Source organism: Mesoplodon mirus (genome assembly GCF_964341445.2).
Source record: "Mesoplodon mirus genome assembly, chromosome: 17".
Taxonomy (NCBI): domain Eukaryota; kingdom Metazoa; phylum Chordata; class Mammalia; order Artiodactyla; family Ziphiidae; genus Mesoplodon; species Mesoplodon mirus.
The window spans coordinates 18,423,758-18,446,982 of record NC_138993.1 but is presented as its reverse complement, the minus strand read 5'-3'; the positions used below and the strand labels follow the sequence as shown (position 1 = coordinate 18,446,982).

Genomic DNA, 23,225 nt, shown 5'->3' with positions numbered 1-23,225 from the left:
GTTCTTTGTACAGAACCTTCAATATAAAAGGTATTCTTCTTCTTTTTTTTGAATATTTATTTATTTATTTGGTTGTACCAGGTCTTAGTTGCTAAAAGCTATTCTTCTTGATTGGTTCTCTCCTTTGTGATGGACCTCTCTCTGAAGCATATTTGGATTATCAATTTAAATTAGATTCTTACAAGAAAGGAGTTGCTCTTATTCAATGTTGAGTAAGATGCCTAGTGTAATATCAATGTTCGATAGAGACTGTTTTTAAGAAAATTAATATAGTAATTCATTTCATTAACATCCAAGTCTCTCATCAGAAGTACTTAATTGTTTTTGTAGCTGGGGTCACAGCTTGAGTTAAACTGTTTTTTAGTCTAGGATTTGAGCATGTTTGGGCACATTTACAGAGCAGTAGGGCAGTCTGTTTACAGAAGAAGGGGAAAAAAACCTCATCCTAACTGAAGAGAAGTACGAAAAGCTTGCTTCAAGGTCAATTGCCCAGTGTTAAGGAAAAGGTTTATTTAGTAGAACATGTTGTCTATTCCATGCACTCATGCCTGAGTCCTAGAACTACAAATAAATTATATAATTATATGCTTTGCTATGATGTACACGGGAGTTTTGGAGCTGAAGACGAGAGCAGCAGGAGATGGTGCCCATGGAAAACTGTATCTTGGTACAGACATGAGTGCCCTTCAAGTTAGGCGTTGGTAGTTTTGGCACAGATAGAAGTACAGCGGGAGAGTTTTGTTGGCTTTGGAAACAACAGGAGAAAATACCTCAGTACACCAGGGGAGGGGAGGAGGAAGATGGTAAATGTCATCGAGTTTCTCAGAGGACTAATTCTTGGAGTGTACCTGTGCAATCCCTGGGGATTCTTAGAATCATCTGAAAGAATTTGAGTGTGGATGGGGGAAGAGTGTGAGACTACTCTGTGAGCTCTACCACAACCCTATTTTTACTCTTAGTCTGCTATAACTTGGGAAAATGGGCTACATTTGAATTCCAATGTTTTAAGTCAGTAGTTTCTCTAATTTGAAGTTGAGTATTTATTTGGTAAAGTCATCTTTCATTATTTTTAAAATGAGTCTCTATTTTAGTAATGGTAATTATACTACTAATTAATTTTAGCTTCTGTCTTTTCAATAGGATGGTACTGGGTTTCTATCTTATAAGTACAGTGTAAAGGGAAAATAAGATCAAAGTTCAGTTGTGCCTTGATTTTTAAAAATTTTATACATAAATGTTGGAAATTAGAAATAAAATTAGTATTTTATTTACCTCATTAAAAGTATTTAATTTATAAACAAGTTCCCTAGTTTTTCTCATTACTATACCTCATTGTCCTTATTTAAAAGATGCCTGTTTCTTTGGATATGTAAAAATTCAAGGCAACTTATTGTATGAAGATATTTGCTGTACTTGCCATGAATAGTCGATTTGCCTGGTAGTTTTAAAATGCAGTTTGGTTTAAATATTTCCTTCTGAAATTTGTGGAAGAACTTTAAGTTTGGTGACAATTGCATTTAGGTTATCTGAATCTTCATTTCCTAACTCATTTAAATTTTATTTTTATTTTTTCTAGATTAAAATCCCATTGTTGTCTTGATAAAGTATTGCTCTGGTTTTGAAGTTTGATTTTTTGGAAAAAAAAAAGGCAGGTAGTTTGGAGATCGTTTTTTCAAATCCCAAGTCATCTTTGGCCTCATTGTCATTATAGATGCCTATCTCCTTCTTCTGTCTTTAAAATGGATTCATATGTCATCTGGTTATGCTGGATAATGATCGTGCTGTGTTCAACCCCAGGGCTGCTATCAGTGCCTCCTAAAGCTGTGCAAAACATCAAAGAGCTGTTGACAGTCTAAAAGACAGATATAGAAACCTTATTTTTTCAACCTAGAGAAAATCCTTGTAATCTGTCTATTAGTGTATAGCCCCTTCAGGTCAGGAACCTATTTAATAAGTCCTGGCCAGTAACCAGATAAGACTTTCCCCTCTTTGGAAGTAAGACTGTCTCCAGTAGCACTGCTTTGAAACCATATCATTAACACTGACAAATTTGGGCTATTAGGATATCATTTTGTGATTAAGGAATTCCTTAGTCTTTCCTAATTGGTTTCTCTATAAAGAAGAAACAACATAAAAGACTTGAACCATGGATGAGCAGTTTTCTTGAACAATTGAGTCAATCCTAGTTTAACTCCATGTCACAGAGAGAAAAACCATCTTATTTGTGAAAGTTGACTGCTGTTTGAGCTGTTCTAAGATGTTCAAAGTATGGCCCATGGACTACCTTCATCAGAAACTCTTGGAGTGCTTATAAAATGCAGATTCCTGAATCCAAACCTTGGTGCAGAGGACACATGGTAGAACCACTATATCTTAAACAAGCACTCCAGGTGATTTTTATTCATGCTGAAGTTTCTACTTTTCTAGGACAGAATTAACTCTATCAAAAATCACTGAATCACTGAATGGATCTTTTTGATTTTTGAAAAGAAAGTAAGGCTTCTAAGGCTATTCTGGATAAAAATGAGGGCAGAAAACAAAAAGCAAAATTGCTCTGAGTAATACATTAACAAGAATTTGGGAATTGTCCCAAGACAGATTTGGAGGGGTCCCAGAAATTGAGAAAAATGTGGGGAAGGTTCTTAGTAGAGTGAGGGTCCAAAGCAACATAGTGGCAAGGTGGGGTCTGAGGAGAATGATGGCCAGTGACAAATTTCCTGTGGTGGGAATGGCCAACGTTCAATGTCAAGTTGCTTTTTATTTTATTCCTTGTTTGCTTTTAGGGAAGGAGCTGTTTCATCCATGGAGCAAAGCATGGCTGGGAAAGCATGGTGAGGGATGGAGACTGCAACAGGATAAAGAATTTGGAGCAAAAGTTAACTCTGGCCAAGTCCCCTCCTGAGTATCTTTGGAAATATTGAGGAAGGTTCTGAACTTTCCCAGCCTCACCGGGTCACATTATCCAGGACATCCTAATCATATAGTTATTATTTATTTACTGAGCATCAGGCATGTACCAGGCATTTTCAAGCATTATGCCATTTAATCCTGCAAAGTAGGTATTTTATCTTTAGTAATTGAGGCTCAGGAGGATAACATGCCCAAGATCAATCAGTCAGTCAGTAATAGAGCTGAGATTGGAGCCCAGACTTACCTGACTCCAAAGCCTTTCTCTCCTCCCCCACATTATACCACACCCCTCAGAGACAAACAAAAAGCTTCTGGCTGCTTTAACCGGTGTACCTCCAGATCAACTGCTTTCACCTCCTCTCCTCTTCCAGACTTGCACCAGTTCCCCATCCAAAGAGACGAGCAATGGCAGTTAGTGTTCTCTCTGGTTCTGAGTTACGACCCCCCAGGGTTGCTCAGAGGATTCGGCCAGCACAACCCTCCCACCTCAGTCTTCTGTCCCAGCTCTCTTCCTCACCAGACTTTCCCCCCAAACTTCCTAAAAGGCAAGTCTCCATTGCCGTTTGACTTTTTCATCTCTTTCTTTCTCTTCAACCCATCATATCTTGTTAAGAGATGTGAAGGGTCTGAGATTTTGTGCTCCTTGCAAGCTAATAACTTAGCCTGCTACAGTTTCTTGGATGCTAGCAGAAGACCTGAGTCTGAACTTCCGTGGTGGTGCAATGGTTAAGAATCCGCCTGCCAATGCGGGGGACACGGGCTCTAGTCATCGTCCAGGAAGATCCCACGTGCCACGGAGCAACTAAGCCCATGCACCACAACTACTGAGCCCGTGTGCCACAATTACTGAAGGTCGCGCGCTCTGCAACAAGAGAAGCCACCACAATGAGAAGCCACCACAATGAGAAGCCCGCGCACCGCAACGAAGAGCAGCCCCCGCTCACGGCAACTAAAGAAAGTGCAGCAACGAAGACCCAACGCAGCCATAAATAAATAAATAAATAATTTTTTTTTTTAAAGAGGAACTTTCTCCAAAAAAAAGGAGACCTGAGTTTTCTGAGTCAAAGGACTGTATTACACATGGCACAGCAAGCAGCACCAGCTTCCTGCTCACAGCAGTTCCTTTGCCTCGTGATCTCACCCAGGGCAACATGTAGTAACCCAGGTGATGCTGTGGGTTTGCATCAGAGCTGAGGAACCCCAAGCTTAGGAAACCTCCAATCTTTCACAATGGGCTATAAGCAAACCTGCTTAACCTTCGCTACAGAAGGAGACATTATCATAATGCATGGTAAACAAGTGTGCCTTCTACTCCAATAGGAAACACTATCTCTGTCTTCTAAGTCTGTCTGCTATACAAACATTTGGAAAAGAGTCTAGAGCAAAAGCTGCTGGTGCCTCTGCTTACTGTATGTACTGAAATATGTCAGCTCCGTGAAGAATTGTCTCCCAATGTATTCCTGTATTTCCTCCCACTAACCATACAAAAGATTCCTCTCTCAAAAGTGATCAGTAATCTCCTAATTGTATGATTCAACAACTTTCTAGAATGCTGAAAGGGACCTCAAAGAACAACAGTCAATCATTTAAGAAATATTTATTGGGCAGCTACTAAATGCCAGGCACTGTGTAAGCAAAAATAGGCTCAGTTCTCCTCCTCATGAAGGGAGCAATAGACACATACCTAGTATTTACACATACCAAATGTTACAAGCTGTGATAAGTCATAGAGGGAAAGGTACATGGTGGTAAGAGGGCTGACATCAACAAATGGTCTTGAACTTGTCTGGGAAGTCAGAAATGTTTTTCCTTACTCAAGTTAAAAGGGAAAAGAAGGTCACGTGCAGAGAGCCTATGGCTGTTGGGATTACAGCACGTTTGAGAAAATAAAAGGCAGCCAGGAGGCCTTCCACACAGGAAGCCCGGGGAGAGTGGTGTCAGATCAGACTAGAAAAGGCAAGACCTCACATGTTCTGGTAAGCCACCTTAAGAATGCTAGTCTTATCTTAGAGCAATGAGACCCTGTTTAAGGGTTTTATATGAGAAGTGGCATGATCTTATTTGCTTTTAGAAAAATTGTTTTGGCTGCAAAGTGGAGAAGAAAGGCTCAGATTGTATGCAGTGAGACCAGATTAGATTGGTGGCAATCGGAAAGAAGTAGGCCAATTTTAAGATTTTGGAGGTAAAATTGCTAGCACTTGGTGCTGCAACAAATATGGTGAATGAGAGGGAGGGAGATACCAGCGGTGACTACTGCTTGTTTGATTTGAACAACTGGATAGATGTGGGGAAAGGAAAACAAGAAGAATTTTTGAACTAAGTCGGACTAAACTTTGTAACTTTGAGACTTTAAGTGAACATGTCAGTGAAGCAGTTGGTATCAGATTTGGAATTTAGGGTAAGGGACTGGGACACTAGAGACACATATGTGGAAATCATCAGCATATAGATGATAACTAAAGCCATTGGGGTGGATGATGAGGTTTAGGCCAAGAGATTATAATGAAAACAGAAAAGAACCTAGACTGAATTGTGAGGTACTCCTATATTTAATAGCTAGGGAGAGGAGAAGGAATCTGCAAGGGAATTAGAGAAGTGGTACCCAGAAATATAGGAAAAAAGCCAAGAGAGTATAGTGCCAGAGGAAGAACTATTCAAGGAAATAAGTGGTCAAAGTGTTGGGTATTGGGCTTCCCTGGTGGCGCAGTGGTTGAGAGTCCGCCTGCCAATGCAGGGGACACGGGTTCGTGCCCCAGTCCGGGAAGATCCCACATGCCGCGGAGCAGCTGGGCCCGTGGGCCATGGCCACTGAGCCTGCGCGTCCGGAGCCTGTGCTCTGCAACGGGAGAGGCCACAACAGTGAGAGGCCCGTGTACCACAAAAAAAAAAAAAAAAAAAGTGTTGGGTATTATTCAGAGCTCGAAAAAGATGAGGATTTTAAATAACCCTTATTTTATTGATAAGAAAAATGAAGCACTGAGAAGTGACTTGTTCAAAGTCAGTGTAAATGCTTGTCCCTCTCTGGATTCCCAGAGAATTCATACTGGTGCCCATGCTAGGATTATTTATGTGTGTGATTCATTCTCTCCACAGAACATAAATTCCCCAGTCCTCGCTTGACTCAACCTTACAGCATTGTACACTGTTGACTAATCTATGTCTACTTCAGTGACATTCTTGAATTGTCTTAGTCTCCTTCAAAATAGCTGTTCTTTCTTGTTGTGCCTATACATGTAGGGATGCCCAAAATATAATTTTTTAAAAATTCCATTTCTCCCACCTCCACACCCAACCCCAAAGGAATCAAAATCTTGAAGGATGGATTACAAGATTCTGTCTTTTTAAAAAGTTTCCAAGTAGGGGGCTTCCCTGGTGGCTCAGTGGTTGAGAATCTGCCTGCTAATGCAGGAAACATGGGTTCGAGCCCTGGTCTGGGAGGATCCCACATGCCGCGGAGCAACTAGGCCCGTGAGCCACAACTACTGAGCTTGTGCGCGTCTGGAGCCTGTGCTCCGCAACAAGAGAGGCCGCGATAGTGAGAGGCCCGCGAACCGCAATGAAGAGTGGCCCCCGCTTGCCACAACTAGAGAAAGCCCACGCACAGAAACAAAGACCCAACACAGGAAAAATAAATAAATTAATTAATAAACTCCTACCCCCAACATCTTTAAAAAAAAAAAAAGTTTCCAAGTAGGAAGCTTTGGAAATTACTAGCGTAGAGTCAGTTTTGGAAACCACTCCCTTAGTCTCGGACCAAACAGAGCTAGGGCAGCAATACAGAAAAGCCACCCAACTCACCCACGCTCTAATAAATCCTTTTTTTTTTTTTTGCGGTACGCGGGCCTCTCACTGTTGTGACTTCTCCCCTTGCGGAGCACAGGCTCCGGACGCGCAGGCTCAGTGACCATGGCTCACAGGCCCAGCCGCTCCGCGGCATGTGGGATCTTCCCGGACCGGGGCACTAACCCGTGTCCCCTGCATCGGCAGGCGGACTCTCAACCACTGCGCCACCAGGGAAGCCCAAAATCCTTATTTTAAAACAAAATACAGTTGTGCCTCAGTTATCCAGAGACCAGCTTTCCAGTAATTGTCTGGAAGAGGGCCAAATCTGGAAGTTAAGAAAAGGAAACCTCTCTGGCAGAAGAAGAACTTTTTGAGAGTGAACAACAATGAAAATATCTCAGGATACCACTTGACATACAGTCACTGTCCTATTTACTGATGGGAAGAAGAGGAAGAAAAGAAATCTCTCATTGGCTGACTGTGGATATAAACATCTGATCAATCATCACCTGGAACCATAGAGAAAAGCAGTCAAGAAAGGAGAAAAGAGTAAAAAATAGTAAAGTAGAAAGGATGAGAGGAAGGATCTGAGCGGATCAAGAGGCAGATGAGGAGATGAGAAGTAGTGACAGATATTAGAAAAGGTGATGAGAACATTCCAAAGAGAAAAAAAGAGATCACCTAAGTAGAGATCCTATATACCTCAGCAATCCCCTGGGACTAGCTTATGGCCAAGGTATGGCGTTTGATGGTTAGTCATCAACAAAGGATTTCATTAACCATTGTATTCCTTAAGAATGTAGGGAATAAGTACATTTTAAAAGGATTTCTGTAAAAAGGTGGGGAAAAAAGCACTGCTGTTTTTTAAAGGCAGCACAATTCATAAGCTGAAATAAAGCCAGAACAAGGAGGCTGGGTACGTCGTCATTGTTTCTGAGGGGACAGTTCCTGGGGTTAGACTCCCCGTCCCAAGGACAACCCCCATCCCAAGTCCTCCCGTGGAAACCGCAAAAGGAAGCAGCCCTGACCGGCCCTCAGGCATTATTGCAGCGCCCCCAGTTGCTGGAGGTTCAAGGAAATCTCGGCCGCGTTCCCTTGTAAGTCTTCGGGCTGTTGCACAAATTAAGGTAATGGGTTTCCACGCGTTTCGACTGGGGAAGAGACCAAGAAACTAACCCTCACGTTTCCAGTTGAAGTAAATATCTAAATATTTTTGTTTGTTTAAGAGCTCCTGGGGTGTAAGCGTTTGGGGTTGAAACCATCCAAGCCCACTTCGGTTGGCTTCCTATTCCTTGGGGGAGTGTCTTTAAAAGCACCTGCCGGCATTAAGTTTTGTGCTTCCTGAAAAAGGCCGACCCGGTGCGCCTCAGAGGGAGTCTTTTACAGTCTGGACTGAGAAGTGTGTGAGCAGCTCCAGGAACGTCAGCTGGCTCCTCATTTCCCTAGTGTCGCTAGCAGCCTGGCCGAGGCGGCGGCTGCGACGACCCAGGCGTAGCCGGGCCTCAGGAGAGAGCCCGGAGCCCCGGGAGGGCGGTGGGCGCCCGGCAGCGGCGACGGGGACTCTGACGCCCCGCACCGGCGGCTCCGCGAGCGCCTCGCGCTCCCGGTAAAGACCAGCGGGGCAGCGGGCCAGGGCGCGGGGCGGGGACGCGGGGTCCGGGCCGGCCGGGGGCGCCGTCGGCTGGGCTCGCGCAGCCGCACTCGGCGCGCCGACTCCGGGCTCCTCCTCCCGGCTCCGTAGTAAGCATGGCGGCGGCGGCGTTCGTGGTCCCTCGGGTGAAACAGAAAGCGGGAGCTACGCGGAGAGGGAGCGAAGAGCGGGGCTGAGGCGGCACCGTCACTGCCGGGAAACCACCCCAACAGTCAGTGCGCCGGCGGCCGCGGCGGCCCCGAGAGCTGGCTCTGCCGCTGAAGTGGAGCGAGAACGATCAGGAACCCGAAGAAGAGGCTCCGGGGTAGCCGCCTTCCTCCGCCTCAGAGCGGCGTGACTCGGAGGTGAGAGCGCGGGCGCTCCCTTCGGGAAAGGTGGGGGAGACCGAGGCGTCCGGGTCCCGTCCCCCCCGCCCCCGCCCGGGGCAGGCGCCGCGGAAACCGTTAGGCTGGGTGTGAGGGGCCGGGGCGCTAAGCGGGGCTCGGGCCCGTCGAGGGGCCTGGCCCACCCGGTCTTGTGGGCGCGCGCTGGGCGGAGGGGAGTGGGCCGCGTGTGGGACCCGTCCACTCACGGGGCACCTGCTGGGCCCGAGTCTCGCCGGGAGGCGCTCGGCGGGGCGCGGCCGCGGCCCCGCCACCAGACCTAGGAGGCGGCGCGGCGGCTCTGGCGGTCCTCCCTCCGCCCCCCTGGCCCGCGGCCCGCGGCGAGCCGCGCCGCAGACGGCGGCGCTGGGGGGTGGGTTGTGGAGCCCTCCGGAGCGGATCGCCGAGCGGCCGCGGCGCCTTCGGTGTTGGCCGCCGGGCAGCCGCCAAACTTGAACGCTCCTCTGAAGAGAGTTTCCCCCGCTCCTGTTGGGGTTAAAACCTCGAAAACCCGCCCTTGTGTATTTGATCCTGTTTGGCTGGTGCCAATACCTGGGCCGTTCCTCCAGCCGGCGGAGTTAACCACCTGTTCGGTCGGGGGGTGGACTCCGGGCTGCAGTCCTCGCCCTGTTTAACAGCCTGGATCTTTGAACTTCTGACACAGCTGTGGAAGGACGTCATGCGTTAGGTAAAGAAAATGAACACGTAATTTAGCCATAAAATCGGGGGCAGAACGGCGGCGGCTTTAATGAATGTAGTCGTTAGTCGTTCTTTTATTAAACTGTTAACGTTAAAAGCCTTGGGATAGTTTTCTCTGGGGGGAAGGAGGGTAATGGATAGCGGGGTGCTAGGGATCATAAATACGGGATTTTCTTTTGTGACATTTCATGTAAGTTCTTTTGGACACCTTCGTGTCTGACCATCTATTAACAAAGAAAACCAGGCTGACAAGATTTTTTTTTTAACTGTATAACCCTCATGTATGTGTAGACTGTAGGCTCTTAAAACTGAGCGGCATAATTATTTAGCTTTTTCCCGTGGTCTGTGTTTTTAGCTCTTGGAAGCAAAATTGGTGTGTTTTTCTGTATTATAAGAATGAAATAACAAAAGTTGAACTGTTACTATAATGTTTTATCACCATGATAGTACCAGCACCAGCGCTAAACATATGCCACCCGGGAGTTGGAGCCATATGTTAGGCAGAAACTAATTGAGTTTTGTGGCTATGATCTTGTATTTGGGTAAATATTTAGTTTTTGTGTATTTGCTAAATCTGTAGTTCTTGCCATCGTGTAAGTTTTTAAATCACCTAAAAATAGTCCAGAGAAATGAGTCCCCTGCCTGTTTGATATTTTCTTGGTTGGTTTGACTTTTCTCAAGTAATGAGATAAAGTGCCCACTGAGACAGATGGTGGACTTAAAACAGTGATAAAAAGGATTTTACACATCTTTGATAACACAGAACCTAAAATTTTGCTTTCAGCTTCTTAGCCCGCTGAGAATTGTTGCTATCACCACTTATACCAGTTATTGGGAAGAAGGGATGATGACTTGACAGGAAAAAGATTTTGTTAAAATGTTTATAAATAGTGTTATGTTTAAGAATTTTAGCACTATCACAAATTTTATGAAATTTTCTTCTTTCCCTTCATAGAACACCTCTCAGTTTTCTTGTGTAGGTTAACTGAAAATTTTTTATCTCAAGCTGGCTGCTTTTAACCACCTGTATGCTTCTGAATGAACTCCCCCGCTTTCCATTTTGTCTGAACCCTCAAAAATCATTGACTGTTCAGGAAAAATAAACTTCTGGTTAACATTGGCTTCAATCAAACATAATTATAAGGGTAATTTGCTTCTCCCAAATTAATCATATGATTCAAAAAAACAGATTTGGTGTCATCTATGTCATCACTTTCCCCCTTTGTATGAGTAACTGAAAGCTGATTTATCATGCATTTAGTGATTACGTTTTAATTTTTAAAGTTCTACAGTATAATTTTGAGCATGTTTTATTACTAATTATGAAAAAATTTCTCCCTCTTCTCTGACCAGCCAGGCAGAGGTCAGGATTGAGAGGTTATAAAACCCAGAAAAAAGAGAAGCGATGCATGATTAATAATTTTCATCGTCTTTTGTAGCTTTACTTAGGTAAAGAGCATTTAATTTATAATTTGTTTTAGACTTATGGGTAATAATTATGCCTGTTTAAAAATATTTGTATTTTTTTTAACGTGCATACATCCAAGGCTTGTGCATCTTCTATTTTGCCTATATTTTTAAGATACAATTTGATGAAGTAACCTAAAGGTTTTGTTTTATTTTTCATGTTCTTGGTACATTTTTCTATGAAAATGAGTCTAGGTGATATCTTTGAGCATGATGTAGCGATATGCATGTGATTTCTAATTTTATTAGCCAGGTAATCAAAAGATAAATAATTGGTTTTTTCCCCTAGCAGTCTCTAGCAGACTTCAAATAAATTCACAATATTGTAAATCCAAAGGTTTAGAATACTGTGCATGCAATTCCATTGAGTCTTTTAGTGCTTCTTTTTATCACATTGCAAAAAGAAAAAGAAAAATGGCCCATATGGATATCAGTGTCGAGCTGCTTGCAGAAAGAAATTAATGACCAGTAGTGTTGAAAGGCAACTTTTTTTTTTAACCTGTATTGGGAGCTTTTATAATTTTCTTAATATTTTGGTCCCATTTTATTTCAGAGTGTTATGCTGTGGTCTCCTTAACCCTTGATCTTTATCTCTATCCTCCCACTATTGTAGTTTTGCTTATCTTTCACATATACTTTCTAAGTTTGCATTGTAGCCTATGGTCTTCCATCAAGTTCCTTTGTAGGTGTCTTCCTTTGATATTTCCAATCACTTATCACCCATTACCATTCCTCAGGCTGTTTTTTCTCCAAGGTAGAGAGATGTGCTTGGGAGATGACATGTGCTCAGAGGACGATGAGCTACTATTAGAGCGGGGATAAAAAGCAATAGGATGTGTTTCTTTCCTTCAAGTAGTTTACAGACTAGTTGGGGATACTAGACTAACACACAAGAAATCATTAGCAAAAATATAAGATGGCATTATTAAATTGTGTGGCAAGGACTGTAATTTAAAGGAAAGTGAGGCCACTGAGGGCTAGAATGATCCTCGAAGGCATTTAAAGGAAGTCAGACTTGAAGCTTAGGAAGGATTTAGATATCTAGCAAAAGGAAAGACTTTCCAAAAAAGATTGACAGCCAGAGCTGGAAGTAATAGCAAGGAGACCAGTCTGAGAGTGTGTAAGGTTAAGTATCAGGAGGAAGAAGGAAAGGTTAAAGTCAAGATTTTGGCTAAGCCCTACAGCATGGTCAAGAGAGTAAGAGGCAGGGCTGGACAAGTTTGGCTGTATCATTATGAACCCATCACTGAAAGAATGCTACATCTACTAAGTTATTTATATTAGTAACTTAAGCTTTATGTATGAGGAATAGCTTATATGTTTTATATGTGTGTGTTTATTACAGTTTAGATCAGGGATCAGCAGACTTTTTCTTTAGAGTGCCAGATAATATTTTAGGCCTTGTGGGCCACTTACTGTCTCTGTTGAATATCCTTTTTTGTTTGTTTTTTTTACAATCACAGGATTTGGCCAGCAAGCCTGGTTTGCTGACTTTTGGCTAATAATTGGCTAGGTAATTATCCATATAGCACATAATGTGAGCTGCCTTACATCATTTGTTTACATGGTTGTTTTGTGTTTTGTTATGACTATCATTTATGTTTTTTCCCCTATATTATAGTAAGAATTAAGAGAACATGCAGAAATTAGTATTATAATTGTTCTTTTGTGGCCAGACTTCTAGCAACTGCCTAGACTGAGTCTCAGAACTTGGACATAAAAGAAGAAAAGCCTTTGAGCTAGGCCTTAGAGCAGTGAAAATAGCTACACCATGGAATTTATAATCTGTATAAGGTTAAGTATATCAACTGCCTATTCAGGTTGTATGTATTTTAAACTTTAACTGGCATTTTAGAAGCCTTGGCTAGGATGCTGGTGGCCTATAAGTGACAACTGGGGAGCAGGCAGTAGGAAACCTTGTTTTTAAAAGTAGTCTAGGTTGAGTTAGTGAAGAGACAAACAGTTGGACATCCCTCAATAACTCCAAGAGTCAGTGTGTTATAGAATAGTCTAATAATTGATATTTACATTGATGAGTTTGAGCCATCAAGAAAAGATTGTATCATGTTTAGATTAAGGCAGAGAAAAAAGACCTAGAAATCTCTTTTTAAATATTTTCATTATGATTATTTAAAGATAAGTTACAGTGATTTAAAGGATAAGTATCAGTTATTTTGAAAATTCATTTACATGAAATACCTCTTTGAAGTTGCTAAATTTATAGGTGTGTATTTCTAAAGCAATTCTATTTCCTTCACATTGTGTTTCATGTACCATTACCAGGTAAATAGTGGTGCCTCAGGTTATGGTTGCATGAATAAATTCGCTAGGGTTACTCTGCATTTTGTATTATCAAGAAAGCAAGAATATAGCATAAGAGCATTCTTTGATTCAACAGGCATTAGTAAATACATTCTGTATATCAGAGATAGTATTAGGTGCTGGGGAAAGTAAAGATGTATATGACGGAGAGCTGTCTGGATAAAATCAGTGGTGTTTCTTTTTTTCCTCTTAAAAACATTAAAAGCAAACAAACCAACAAAACCCCAAAACTTAAGTTAACTTTTGTCCTTTTGCCTATACTAGCATTTTCCATACTTTTTAAATGTATGTACTGTCTTAAGTTTTAAGGCAGTACAGGCCTTTTGAATTAAATTTCAGCCTTCATGGATTGCTACCCAATAAAAGTTTGGCTTTTTAAATTTTGGTTTAAGAAGAAATTAACAATTCACTCCCCTCCCCTTTGTTAGTACTTGAAACAGCTTCATTATTCCAGCTGTTTCCGTTTCCTAGATAGGAGATAAAGTACCTTGGATCTTAGTTCCAACTTCACCCTTGTTAGCCGTATGATCTCAGATTCGTTTTTTTCAATCTTAGGTTCCCAATTCTTAAAATGGAGAATAATGTCTATCCTGATTTCCCCACAGAAATATTGTGAGCAACCAAAGAGATGTTGGAAACCATGACAGTATTAAAGTATCATATGTGTTTACATTAATGCTACTACATTGGAAGCAGTGCAGCCTTTTTTTTAGTAAGACCAGAAATCATGAGTTCAAGTTTTATCCTCCAAACTTCTGTAAATATAGTATTCCAATAAACATTTAGTTTACTCGAAAGTTTTAACTGCCTTCTTGGCAAAGAGAATGCACATTTTAAAAGCTTTCTTTCCATTCTTATTAATCTTTCAGTGTGGTCGGTATCCAGTGGCTCTGTTCTTTGCAAGAGAATACTGATCTTCATTCCAAGGAAATTCAGCTAGTCTTTCCACAGTGGGATAAAAATATGCAAAAGTGAATTCCTTATAGTTTTCTTTTTTTCAAGTAGAAGACTATTTATCTATAGTAATAAGATCCACTTGAACTCTCATTGGAAACTTGATTATTTTTTTAAAAAATCCCATATAGACTTGCCAGATATGTGGTGGTACTCTCATTTTACAGATGAAACTATTACTTCTGATTGACTTCCATCTCTCTTCCTCCCTCACTTCTTGAGATTGCTTATGTGCTAATTGTTAGAAAGACAGAGTAAGTATGATGTGTACTTTGACATAAACCTTGGTGTAAAGGTTATCTAAATTTGATAAATTAGGTTGTGTTAATCAGCCTCTATCAGAAGTGTCTGAAAGTTACTGTTTTCTGTTTTCCTTCTTCAGAATCCACATTTTAATATATATTTGAACAGAATAATTTAAACAATTTAAGTGATTTCTTAGTGAAATCCAATTCCCCAGTAAGGAGAAAAAAAATCTTCCTGCTTCTCTGGGGGTTCTAAACAGATGTTTAAGTACATTTTAAAGCACAGTTAAGACTTTTCTTTAAAAAGTAATTATATGCTTTCTTTTGCAGAAATAGATGTCATATACAACAACTATGTACTTATGTTGAGATCTAGCTTGAAGGAGTAGTCATTTCATTTACTTCAAAATCAGTTTCTCTTAAGATTGGCTTAAATAAAAATAAAAGTGAAAACATAATTTATAATTTCTGATTTCATTATGTTTACATTTTCTAGATTATTTTGGTTTGCTTGTAACAGCCATTCTTTTTTTGTTTTCCAAAGATGTTTTATTTTTTTTAACTCTTATTTTATATTAGAGTATAGTTGATTAACAATGTATTAATTTCAGGTGTACAGCAGAGTGATTCAGTTATACTTATACATGTATCTACTCTTTTTCAAATTCTTTTCCCATTTAGGTTATTACAGAGTATTGAGCAGAGTTCCCTGTGCTGTACATTGGTCCTTGTTGGTTATCTGTTTTAAATATAGCAGTGTGTACATGTCAATCCCAACTCCCAGTCTGTCCCTCCCCCCCACCCTTCCCCCCGTGGTAACCCTAAGTTCATTCTCTAAGACTGTGAGTCTTTTTCCTGACAGCCATTCTCAGTTACAGTTTCATTCTTAAGACTTGATTTTTTTCTATGTAGTATTTTCATTTGCAGTATATACTTTTTTCTTACATTTTAGTTAATGAAATATACTTTTGTTTCTTCCATGTTAGGACTAGCTATTTCCAGTACTTCAGATTAGTAGATAAATCATTATTCCTCAAATGCCATAGTATGCTAGCAATTTTATTTTTTTGTTGATTACTTGAACCTGACCAAAACTGGTCTAATGTGTGTGATAGAGGAGACTTTGGATAAAATGTACAGGCAACTGTTCCTCTAGTTCATCTTCAGGCTGCTTCCAGACTAATATTTTAAAAATATGAATTTATTCAAATCATTGCTCAGTTTTAGAAGTTAAAGCCACACTACAATTTCTGCTGCATCAATTATAATATCTTCTATCTCCATTTTAGAGTTTATACTCTGTTGGTATCCTGTGACTATATCTATTTCCCACCACTTCCCAACTTTGTTGTATAAAGAGCATATGTTTTACATTAGGCAGATAAAGGTTTGTTTGTTGGCTTCTTCCCTTACTGGCTGTATATAAACTTGAGCACATTGCTTTTACCTCAAGGAGCCTTACTGTCTTCACTTTAAAGAGGGGTAATATAAACTGGGTAAAGGGCAAATGGAATCTTCTACATTATTTCTTACAATTGCATGTGAATCTATAATTACCTCAAAATTAAAAATTTAATTAAAATAAAAAATAAATAAAAAATAAATAAAGAGGGGTAATATAGGATCTATCTCCTAGAATTAGCTGCTGTAGGGATTAAAAGAAAGAGCCCATTTAACATGGCAAGTAAAATACTTGCCATAGGATATTTATATGTAGAACTTGGAAAGACATTTCTAATCATTGTTACCTAGGTATCTAAATTCTTCCTTTCACCATTCATTTATTTATTCATCTGTCATTTGTTAAAAACCTTAAATGTCGTAGGTACTTAGAATATGAATGTCACAAAAATGAACGTCATATTCCTTTTCCTCTAGCAGTTCACACACTATGATGAGAGATAAAGACATATAAACAAATACATATTTTAAAATAATTAAAAGTAAATAAAATACCTCTTGTCTTTCACCCCTTGTGTGAATCCTTCCTATAGCTTAGTACTGAACTGCCATAGGTTTCCATAATATGCTCATAATATCATGACTGTGTATATAACATACTGTAGCATATATATGTTTTTACTTGCGTGTCTCATCTATTAGACTATGAACTCCTCGATTTTGAACAATACTTCTCGGGTCGACAGGGGTTTTTTTTGGGGGGGGGTTCTGTAAAGGAGCAGATAGCAAATATTTTAAGCTTTGTGGCCATATGGACTCTGTTACAACTACTTAACTGTGGTGTAGGAGCATAAAGATAACCATAGATAATTATAAACATTGGGTATAACTGTGTTCCAATAAAACTTTATTTATAAAAGCAGGCAGGAGGCCAGATTCAGTGTACGGGTTTTAGTTTGCTGACTCCTGCAATGCCGCATACCTTACAGCTGGCAGATATGAGGCACTCAGTAAATGATAATAATTAACATATATTAAATGCTTTCTATGTTCTGTGTACTATTCTAAACAACTTTTCATGTATCAGTTTCCTTAATCCTTAAAACAACTCTCTGAGGTAGCTATTATTGTCATCATTTTAAAGACGAGGAAACTGAAGCACAGAGAAGTTAAATAACACACCTAAAATCATACAACTAGTTAGTGAAAGATTTGGGATTTGAACCCAGGCATTCTGACTCCAAAGCCTGGCTCTGAATTATTAAATCATACCAGTTCTGATACGTTGAATCCCAGGAGTATAATATTGATTCAGCATTAGGAAGCATATTAATGTAATTCACTATACTAATAGGTTAAAGGGGAAAACTGTATGTTTATATCTCTTTGGTGCTAAAAAAAATCATTTTCTAAAATTCAGTTTTCATCAACAAGAAATAATCTTGTAAAGGGTCTCTACCAGAAACCTGTATTAAATGTCATAATGAAATATTAGAAGTACTTTCATTAAGAGATAGGAACATTGGTCAAAGTCTTAGCCAGTGCATTAAGAAACAAGAAAAATAATTAACCTCGAAATAATGGGGATTGGGAGTGAATTGGAATATATCAGTGTTACTAGTTGCAGTTGATATGATTATGTACTTAGACAAGACAGGCAACAGAAAATGATTTGAGTCAAAAAGAGATTTCAGTAAGCCCACTGGCTATGAGATAAATTTAGAAGATTCATTAGCTTTATTATACACTAGCAATAACCAACTATGAAAAACAGTAAGAAAAGTAGAAGCCTAAATTATAAAATACTTGAGAAATTTTAAAAATATGCAGCACCATCTGAAGAAAACTACAAGAAATCTGAATGGATGGAGGAATAGTATATTCCTGAATGTGAGAACTTAATACTATAAAATTGGCAGTTCTCACCAAATTAATACAGTCAGTGTAATCCTAATTAGAAATCCAACAGGATTTTTAAAATGAAATTTGACAAACTGATGTTTCAAGTTTTGAGAAGGAAAAATGCACAAGAATGGCCAGATAAATTTCAAAAAGAAGCATAACAAAGGGGAATTTACCCATCAAAGATTAAAACATACTGTACAATTATAATTATTAAAATAAGAATTTGGAGTAGGAATGAGCATGTTGATCAAAGGAACAGAATAAGGAGTTCAGGAGGAGCTCCATGGTTACAGAAGAATTTATTGTATGATTAACAAGTGAGTAATGGAAGACCTAGTCTATAAGTGATGGGGGACAATTGGCTGTCCAGTTGAGGTAAAGATAATTAGGTACTCACTTTGTGGCACTCTCAAAACTAAGTTCCAGTTGGACTAAATATAAGTAAAAAAATAAAATGGCAAAAATTTTGGAAGAAGTGAATTTTAAAAAAGTGTCAGTGTAGTGAAAGCCTTTTCAAATAAGACGTAAAACTTAGATGCCATTTAAAAAGGCAGGCAATAGATTGGGATAAAATATTTGACATGCAGTTGACAAAATTAATATTCAGAGTATATAAGGTGTGCCTACAAATTAACCAAGTCAACCTGGTAGAAAATTAGAAAGAATGTACAGAAATTCATAGAAGTAGAAATATAGCCTATAAAGTTTTGAAGAGATGCTCAAACACACCAGTGGTAAGAGATTGAAAACATCGAGATATGATTTTTTTTTAATCTTTGCTAATAAAATTGGCAAAAATTGGAAAACCTTAGTAGGTGTCAAATTGGAAAGTAGGCACTCATAAACTATTGAACAGAGTATAAACAGCTTCATCTTTTTAGGGTAAAAGTTTAGCTGTACCTGTCAAATTTTTAAAATTTATTTATTTATTTTTGGCTGCGTTGGGTCTTTGCAGCTGTGCGCGGGCTTTCTCTAGTTGCTGAGAGCGGGGGCTACTCTTGGTTGCAGTGCGTGGGTTTCTCATTGCAGTGGCTTCTCTTGTTGCAGAGCACCTCTAGGCATGTGTGCTTCAGTAGTTGTGGCTCGCAGGCTCTAGAGCACAGGCTCAGTAGTTGTGGCACACGGCCTTAGTTGCTCTGTGGCATGTGGGATCTTCCTGGACCAGGGATTGAACCCGTGTCCCCTGCATTGGCAGGCGGATTCTTAACCACTGTGCCACCAGGGAAGTCCCTGTTTCTGTCAATTTTGAAAATGCATACTTCTAAGCCAGAAGTTTCATTTCTGTGTATCTGTAACACAGAAATACTATCGTAGGGTCATAGAGAATATTACATGATTGTTCCTTGTGGAGGGAGAAATATATGAAGAAAAATGAAAGCATTTTGTGTTCATCATTAGAATAAATTATAGTATGCCCTCATAGTAGAATATTAGACAGCCATGAAAAAGAATGAAGTAGCTACAGGTGTACTTCTTTAGGAAACTCTTAAGATATTTTACATGAAAAAACAAGACACTGATCAACGCAATTTTATTTAAACCACTCCCCTAAACCTCATACATACATAAGTGCAGAGCAAAACGTCTGAAAGGGTACATTCCACAGTGGTTGCTCTGGAAATGGGAGTTGGAATGGGGCAGGAGTTAAAAATATCATATGTTTTTAAGTGTAAAACATACAACTTTCATGATGTAACAAATAATAAAAGAAAAGATGGTTTGGATTTGGTGATTGTGACTAGTCCTTGTTAGAACCATACCTTCTAGTTGGCTGGCCTTGATTTATGTCTGTTTCCCTGTGTGATTTTTTTTTTTTTTTTTTTTTGCGGTACTTGGGCCTCTCACTGTTGCGGCCTCTCCCGTTGCGGAGCACAGGCTCCGGACGCACAGGCCCAGCGGCCATGGCTCACGGGCCCAGCCGCTCCGCGGCATATGGGATCCTCCCAGACCGGGGCACGAACCCGTATCCCCTGCATCGGCAGGCGGACTCTCAACCACTGCGCCACCAGGGAGGCCCCCTGCGTGATTTTTAATAGCACATCCTTTCACTCAAAAGCTTCCCAGTTAGCGTCTGAAATCATTGGTGCTTTTAAAGTGAGCAATTTCAATTTAGTGTTGGGTCTGAAGCTGTGTTACATCAGGTTAAAGAAGTGAGAATTGTAGGCTAGTGATTCTCAACCTTTATATAACCATATCTGCCAACTGGGACAATTTTAGTATACTTTATTTTATGAATTTCTATTATAAAAGCAATTTTCTTTTCCAAATATAAGATTATAATTTTGAATATAGTTGTTTTCAAGTCTCATATGCCTGGATATTTTGATCTCCCCTTTTAATATTAGAACCTAATATTTTAGGAAAGTTGGTAGTAAATTTCAGGAGAGATGTTAGCTTAAACTGAAGACAAAGTAAAGAAAAGGAAGATTTTTTAAAGATAAGATGAGGAAAGATTAGCAAATTTAGGCAATAATTTTTAGCTCAGCCATAGTTGTAGATTTATGAACAAAGAATATGGTTATCTCAGAAAGGACAATATTAAAATACTGGGTTCTACAGACAGATCTTACTTCCCATGGAAAATACAGAAATATTTCTTGATTTTCTTATTATATCTTATGATAAAATTCTCTATTTGGGAGAAACTAATGAAGGAAACATGTTAAATATGGTGAAGTTAGTAATACAGCTTTTACAGAGGAATTCAAACCTTTCAGTTGTAAACCTAGATGCTAAGGTGTTACTTTGTTCAGAAAATATTCAGAAGCTGCTGTTTTTTTGTCTTAAACCCAAAGTGATTCTGATAAACATAACCAAGAATCTGAAACCCTGAAAAAGCAAAGTGAGTAATCTAAATATATGAGCTAGTATTTTACAAAAGGGCAATAAAATATTTGTAGATGAAAATAGAATTGTCCCAGATGTAATTACATTGTGCTCTAAAGGTAACCCAAATGCTCTGAAAATAGCATTAGACAGCTAGGAGCTGTAAACTGGGATTTAAGAAGTACAGTTGTCGCTCAGCATCTGCAGAGGATTGGTTCCAGGACCCCTGCAGATGCTCAGGTCTCTTGTATTAAATGATGTAGTACAAGAGAGTCGAATATCCGCACGATCCGCACCTACAGATACGGAGGGCTGACTGTACTTAAAAAAAAAAAAAAATCTATTGGTCTTATTTATGTGCACATTATCTGTCTTTTAACAGATTGGGGTTGATTTCTTGGAAGAATTCCTGCTCTCTTTTCCCATAGTTTCCTGAGTGGAAGTATCTTTGTGATGTCTTTTTCAACAAGATTGCATTTGAAATCTTATTTAATCAGTATTAAGGTGTGATTTCTTAGTGGGGGGGGGGCTGGAGCTGTATCTCCTGACTGCTTATTAAATTAAGTTATATTTAGTGTATCTGACTAAGGAGAATAATGACAGTGGCCCTCAAACTCCCAACCCTTATTTTACATCTCTGTTCAATTAAGAGGGATAAAAGACTGAGGCCCACCCATCCTACCCACTTTCACCTTTCCTTTCCAGTGAACAAGGAATTGGAGAAGAGTAAGATAAATAAGTTACAGTGGGGCCTCCCTGGTGGCGCAGTGGTTGAGAGTCCGCCTGCCGATGCAGGGGATACGGGTTCGTGCCCCGGTCTGGGAGGATCCCATATGCCGCGGAGCGGCTGGGCCCATGAGCCATGGCCGCTGGGCCTGCGCATCCGGGGCCTGTGCTCTGCAACGGGAGAGGCCACAACAGTGAGAGGCCCGCATACCGCAAAAAGAAAAAAAAAAAAAAAAAAAAGTTACAGTGAATACATTGCTGACAATCTATATAAATTGCCATTTACGGTTTAAGAAAATGAGTTGATTTTATTAGATTAAACCATATGAAATTGTTATTTTAATGTTTCTGACCTTAAGTGGCAATTTCATGGAGTTCAACCTATTATATTACAGAACTATGCCCTATAATCACTGCTCTCTATATAAAAATATGTTGTTGCACTTAGAAAATATGTTGTGGCTTCCCTGGTGGCGCAGTGGTTGAGAGTCCGCCTGCCGATGCAGGGGACATGGGTTCATGCCCCGGTCCGGGAAGATCCCACATGCCGCGGAGCGGCTGGGCCCGTGAGCCATGGCCGCTGAGCCTGCGCGTCCGGAGCCTGTGCTCTGCAACAGGAGAGGCCACAACAGTGAGAGGCCCGTGTACCGCAAAAAAAAAAATATGTTGTAAGTTATTTAATATAAATTCACAAGCAGCACATTGCTTATGAAATGTCACCATATAAGCCAAATTGGAAAGTTTATGAATATATCTACTTTAGCAACAAGGATAAAGTGATAAGCCAAAAATATTGTTAATGAACATATGCACCATTGGACACTATAGGGTTAATCAATCAACCATCTCCGAAAACTAAATTAAATATGAGAATGATAAGATAAACATGTAGTAATTGCTAAATAAAAGCTATTAGATTTAAAACCATGACCAACTGAAGACACTGCAAAAGCCAGAACTAATTGAAGAGAGCACTGATAATAGATAAACAGATAACAAAGTATCCTTCCCCTAAATTGTGGTAATTCTGTCTGTGTTGCATGGCAGCCAAATGTCTTAGTAGAATCCTGAATCAGAGGCCCAACTAATCTCCAGAAACATATTAATTTTAGTTTATAGATAACACATTTTTTTAGTAAATAAGAACTCACTCTGTAAGTTGCTGGTAAGTAATACTCAGTCTTATGCAGAAATCTAAGAAAGTACGTGTCATTTCCCCAAAATATCTGTAAAGAGAATATTGATTTTTCTTTCGGTTAAGGGTATATCAAGAGCACGTTGGCTTCCATTGGTGAACCCAGACCATACTTTTTTTAAAAATCTTGCTTTTAAAGCATTGCCATTTGTGTTCTACTTGTGATAAATTCATTTACCTTTCTACTGCCCATTGCGTACATTAAAAATTAAGAGTAGTGAATTCAGTTCCCTGTCAAGATGGAGTAAAAGGGACTAAACTTACTCTTCTGTCTGAAACAACTAAAAAAAAAACTAGAAAAAAAATACATGAAACAGTAGCACTCAAGATGTTAGATATCATGCAGCGGAAGAGGGAAAACGTTAGCCCTAAGATTGGCTCTGCCTATTGCCTGGAGAAAGTTCCCAGGGCACAGGGAGGGGTGTCCCAAGTAGGTCCCATCTCCCTGAGTTGAGATGAAGCTGGCAGTCCAAAGAGAATAGTGTGCAGGTCCAAGTACCAGAGAAGAGAGCACTAAACATAAAAAGGACCTCAATATCTGAAGAAGGTCCCCCTTGAGTATTTAGCATAGTACTGATAAGTGCATACCTGTGAGGAAACTACCCAGGGCTACAGAAAGAGTCACCTAAAAAGAGTATATATTAAATAAAACAGTATCCAGGCTTATACAAGGCCAGAAATAGTGCCTGTTCCCACCAGCCAGAGTAGAAAGCCTCATAATTCTCAGGGCATTTGGTAGAGTACTCTGGAGGGTCTTGGCTCAGTGGTGGGGAAAAATT

General features: G+C 39.9%; 1 protein-coding gene across 8 annotated transcripts in view; it reads left to right on the top strand.

Annotated features, from left to right (window-relative positions):
- The first annotated feature begins 7,710 nt into the window (after positions 1-7,710).
- FNDC3A (fibronectin type III domain containing 3A) overlaps positions 7,711-23,225 on the top strand; it is a 152,925-nt gene continuing 137,410 nt past the window's right edge. The window contains exon 1 of one of the 8 annotated variants that reach the window (XM_082602522.1): positions 7,711-7,790. The gene's annotated coding sequence lies outside the window, so the exon portion shown is untranslated. The other 7 variants (XM_082602521.1, XM_082602523.1, XM_082602520.1 and 4 more) reach the window with 7 other exon arrangements.